Below are 5,839 nucleotides of genomic sequence, written 5' to 3'. Positions count from 1 at the left end.
CCCCCCCCCTCCTTTACCTCCCTTTCCCCCCCCCCCCCCCCCCCGCATAGCTTGCTGCCCTGCCCCCTCCTGTAGCTCTCCACCACCTACTTGTAGCTCACTGCCCCACCCTCCTGCTGATCCGTGATCCCGTCGTCGTTATGTGGTCGGTCGTTATGTAATGATCATTTGCATATTACATCTTTATTATATAGGATGAGGGTACAAGGGAAGGCTCTACTTCAATCTGACTGGTGTCCTGTAAGAGGAGATTAGGGCACCGACAATGTTCAGACTGAGGGTTGACCATGTGAGGATATGACAAGAAGGTAGCATTCTGCAAACCAAGGAGAGATGATCAGAAGAAACCAATGCTTCCAACACCTTGATCTCAGACTTCTTTCTAGTCTCCAGAATTGTGACAAGGTAAATTTTTGCTGTTTAAGCCACCCTGTCTTTGGTATTTATTATGGTAGCACTAGAAAACTAATGCAGTTGGTCACTGTTATAGACTAAGTGTTTGTCCTCCCTCCCCAATTCATAAGTTGAAGCCCTCATCCCTAATGGGATGGTGTTTGGAGGTGGGATGTTTGGGAGGTAATTAGGTCTAGGTGAGGTCATGAGAGTGAGAGGGACCCTTATGATGGAATTAGTCTCCTTATAAGAAAAAGAAGAGGGAGAAATTTCTCTTTCTAGGCACACACGGAGGAAAAGCCACATGAAGACACTGTGCAAACCAGGAAAAGGGTCCTCACCAAGAACCAAATCTGCAGGCCCTTTGATCTTGGATTCAGCCCCTCAGAACTTTCTGTTGTTTAAGCCCACACCCCCACCTCCCAAGCCTATGGTATTTGTTAATGCAGCCAGAACAGACTAAGATAGTCACCCTGGTTGTTCTTATATTGAAGCCTTAAATTTGGGGGTGGTTTCTTATGTAGCAGCCAATAGCCAGGCCAACTTGATGATGGACTTCTTGAAGGCAGGGGTCATATCTTTCATTAATATATTACTAGTACTTCACTTCATACATATTCTTTTTTCCCCCAAATATCAGAATGACTGGCTCGACAACTAAATACATTGGGGTGGGGGGGGGCAATAATTGTTCCAAACAGGCAGTGCCTTAGGTGAATTATATAACTGAATTTTAGGATGTCTGAGTACATAAAGTTATGTGACAAAATGATTGCTTCTAGCAGGTTAGCCCCATCTTTTTCCTTCTGGCAAGCACAGGCAATATGATTGCTTCTACCTCTGCAATTACTCAGTGGCCCAAATGTAGTTTCCAATCAGACCTATTGCTTATTTTATATCCCACCCAGCAGGGGCTATCGGAACATATAAAAATCATCCTGGCTTACATCTGCTTCCCCAATCATCACTGGCTGGGATTTAGGGCCATTATCTGCCTGTAATGATGTGTCTCTTCTCTCAACTGTGTTAAGATTTATTGAATTTGAAAGTCTTGGATCATACTTGCTGAGGACGAACCTCCCGGGTTTACAATTCTTCACCCAGGTCTCAATTCAGAGTCACCAACAGCTGCTCAGCATACACTATTTAGGCTGCAGGTGTACTCCGCTAGTAAAATAAACACTCGATTCATGTGTGTGGGATCCAGAATATTATGCAGATGTTGGGATAAATACAATGGTATCTGTGGGGAAAACATTAGCTGCTGTGATGGGCAGAGGCCTTTGCAGAGATGATGTACAGCTCAGAGTGTAAAGTGCTGGGGTAATGAATGCCAAAAGGCCACACCAGCAGATCCCATCCTTGAGCCACAGCCTGACTCCATCATTGCTGCAAGATTGTTGATTTAGGCATAAAAAAATCTAGATTAAAAGAAAAAATCCCACAGTTCTCTTCCCAATTTGGAGCTGGACTCCACAGTCTCAAGAGGTGATAGTAGCCCTAGCCAGTTTTGCTCAGTGGATAGAGTGTCAGCCTGTGGACCGAAGGGTCCCAGGTTTGATTCCAGTCAAGGGCACATGCCTGGGTCCAACGTGCAGGAGGGAGCCAATCAATGATTCCTCTCATCATTGATGTTTCTATCTCTCTCTTTTCCCTTCCTCTCTGAAATCAATAAAAATATATTTTAAAAAGAGGTGATAGTGAAATTGTCTTGATCCCAGTAGACAGGCCATGAGACACTGAGTCCCCTCACTTCTGTGCTTTCTGTTTCTAACCTATGCAAGACTACCTGAGTAGAAGGTGACTGTGGCAGGGGGACAATGACAAGGACAAGAGGGGCTTTCTGAGATTTGCTCACATTCTGACTCACCAGTATCTTGTCAAGGCCCCCAATTTCCCAACTTGGGAGTGAGAGGCAGCAGCTGAGAAAGAGAAGGCCTAAAATTTTTTAAGTTTTAAATACTTTATTGAAGTATAATAGACAAACAGAACATCTATATAATAAAGAGTCAGGGTCATGACTACCGAAGGCTTGACCAGACCGGAAGTCAATGCTGGGTTGCCGTGGTGACCCAGCACTGACTGGGGCTGCTGTGGGGCCCCGACCCAGCACTGACTGCCTAGGGGGCTGTGGATCAGGCCCAGAGAGAGGCCTGCAAAGAGATAGGCAGGGTCTGATTCATAGCCTCTGTGGCAGCCATTGATCAGAACTTGCCTCTCTTTCTCTCCAGGCCTGGCATACAGCCCCACCTCCATTTCTCTCCAGGCCTCCACTGGGGCTGCTGATCAACCTTGCCTTTCTGATCAGGCCCTGTTGATAGGTCCAGAGACACTGATTGGCATATAAACTGACCAATCAGAACTAAATTGGCTGGCAGAGGAAGGTAGTTGGGGGCAAGATCAGGCCTGCAGGGGAGGGAAGTTAGGGGTGATCAGGTAGGCAGGGGAGGGCAGTTGGGGGTGAGATCAGACCAGCAGGGGAGGGCAGTTAGGGGAGATCAGGCAGGCAAAGGCAGTTAGGGGCGATCAGGCCAGCAGGGGAGGGCAGTTGGGGGCAAGATCAGGCCGGCAAGGGAGGGAAGTTGGGAGTAAGATCAGGCCGGCAAGGGAGGGAAGTTGGGGGTTATCAGGTAGGCAGAGGCAGTTGGGGGTGATCAGGCATTCAGGCAGAGAAGTTAGGGGCGATCAGGCAGGCAGGCAGGTGAGTAGTTAGGAGCCAGTGGTCCCAGATTGTGAGAAGGATAGGACCTAAACCAGCGGTCGGACATCCCCTGACGGGTTCCCGATTGGAGTGGGTGCAGGCTGGGCTGGGGGAACCCCTCCCTCCATGCACGAATTTCATGCACTGGGCCTCTAGTAAATTATAAATGCACAGTTCTATACATTTTCTCAAACTGAACAACTCCAATAACCAATACTCAGACACGAATCAAAGCATGACCTGTAGCATCCCAGGAGCTGCTCCCCACGGACCAGGTCTAAACAGCATTGGACATCTAATCTGCATGGGGTCCCTATCACAGTTCAGATTTGTGGATAAATCTGAGATCAACCTCACTACACATTGGAATTCCTTAGTAAGTATTTAAAAATCCTGAACTGCAGGCCACACCTAGACCAATAAAATCAGATGCTGGGGGCAAGTCCCAGGCATCAGTGCCTTCTAAAACTCCTCTAATGGTTCCAGTGTATAGCCAGGAGGTAATTTTGTTTCCCAGGGTAAATTTTGACACCACATCCTCCCCCCCCCCCCGCCCAGAGGACATTTGATAATGTCCAGGGACATTTTTTTTTGTCACAACTGAGGGTGAGTGTGACCGGTATTTAGATAGTAGAGGCCAGAAATGCTGCTAAACATCCTACAATACTTAGGACAGTCCCTGCAAAAAAAAATTATCCAGTCCCAGATGGCAATATTGCTCTAGGCAAATTCTCATGAAGAGTGGGACCCTGATGATCTCTTTAAAAGCCCAAGGCTTTGTCCTAGCAGACTCCCTTGATCAGGATAACTGGATGATAAATTATAAACTTAACCAAGGAAATTTCTTCTCTCTCCTGCTTTCTGGATACTGAAGATATTTCTTTACCTCTTCACCTCCCCACAGAAGTAATCTGCATGAAAAGAATCAAGAGAAATGAGATGGAAAAGTTCACTTCCCTGCCTATGTCAATAGCCAACCGGTGTCAGAATAAAAATTGGGTGACATGTCATTGTTCTCGTCCCTGAGTTGGGACAGGTCATGCAGCATGGAGAATCAAGCATAATGTCCTTGAGTCAAAGTCACCTATCATATTAAATTTGAAAAGTTAAAAATTTTTTTTCTCATTGTGTCATAGGATTCATTTGCAACCTGCTGTTGTACGTTTGTGTAATTATGTCCTAGATGGAGAGAGAGAGTGAAGGAAGTCTTCCCATAATGAAATGCCTTGAAATGATCTGGATCCTCCCGGACAGCTTGACACCTCTAACCCCAAATTTTATAGCACATACTTTCTGAATCAGTCACCTAACTGAGATGCTGACTTAAAATAATATTTAAATGTGTCACATATTTATATTTTACACCCCAAAGAGAATGCTCCTTAAGAGCAGGGATTCTGCCTTTTATTTTTTGGATAATACCTTCCCCTCTACATATCCATTGTACCTGTGTAGAGAAGAGTGCTGTGCGTGTTTTAGATTGGGGAATCATTGTGGAAGGAAAAAGAAAGAAATGGAGGAATGATGGAAGGAAAAGAAAAGGAGGGAGAGAGCAAGGGCAGAAGGGAGGAAGAGAGGGAGGGGGACTTGATGCAGGCCCTGATATATCTGAATCATGTAACTCATGATGTAATGACATTTTACAAGGTGTCTGAACAATCAGGAAACACAGGATAAATTTAATATCAAGCAGTATATTAGCTACATTTTCAAATGTTTCTAGACTTTCTGGACACTCTGGAGTATATTTATATACATATTTATAAATAAACTATTTTCTCTGTGTTTCCAGATTTTAGGCATTCTGTAGTACAGTTAGTGTCATATATTTAATATATTATATAAAATTTGTTTTCAGATTAACTATTGGACCCATTGCTTTAAATTTAGCAGCATTTTACCTTAGATGATGTCTGGAGTTTGAGAAAAATGTAGCAAGCATATTACTTAAAACTAGAGGCCTGGTGCACAAAATCATGCACGGGTAGGGTCCTTAGGCCTGACCGGTGATCAGGGCCAATCTGTGGGGGTGACCGGTGGGGCCATGTGGGGAGGGGGGCCCGCTGGCACCCGCCTTGGCTGTCCTATGGGCTGGGGGAAGCTCCTGCATTGAGCATCTGCCCCCTGATGGTCAGTGCACATCATAGTGACCAGTTGTTCCACTGGTCGTTCTGCCATTTGGTCGATTTGCATATTAGACTTTATATAGGATAGAAGCAAACATTCTTTAAATATATGTTTATCCTATAGGTTTTTAAATTTTTTGGATACTATGTGTTAAACAACTTGTGTTAAAAAATACAATCCATTTATTTGAGTAATCAGGGCTGCCTTCAAGGTTTGGGTGGTGCTTGTTTTAAGACCATCTGCTGAAATAGAGCTTCTATGGATGCCTGCATTGGAGCTACCTGAGGAGGCTTATTAAAAGAGCAGGTTTCTGGGCCCTATTCCAGATTGGCTAAAGCTGAGCTTTAGACTCTTCATTTAAAGCAAGCTACCCTGGTGATTCTTGTGCACCCAAGAGTCATTGTGGTAAAGCAACAGATTTTATACGTCCCCAGTGCCAGTGCATGACTTGTGCAGATGCTTGACGAGTAGCAAACTCAGCAAGTCCCCTTGTAACTAAGGCCAACAAATAAAACAGCCAAGTGAAGAGAATTGCCATGGGCACTGGCAACAGCTGGCTCAGAGTCAGGAACATCCTTTTGGGGTTGTTTTATGAGAAGGGGGAATTTGCAGTTTGGT

The sequence above is a fragment of the Myotis lucifugus genome, unplaced genomic scaffold, assembly GCF_000147115.1.
Source record: "Myotis lucifugus unplaced genomic scaffold, Myoluc2.0 scaffold_76, whole genome shotgun sequence".
Classification (NCBI taxonomy): Eukaryota; Metazoa; Chordata; class Mammalia; order Chiroptera; family Vespertilionidae; genus Myotis; species Myotis lucifugus.
Note: the sequence above shows the minus strand (reverse complement) of the source record.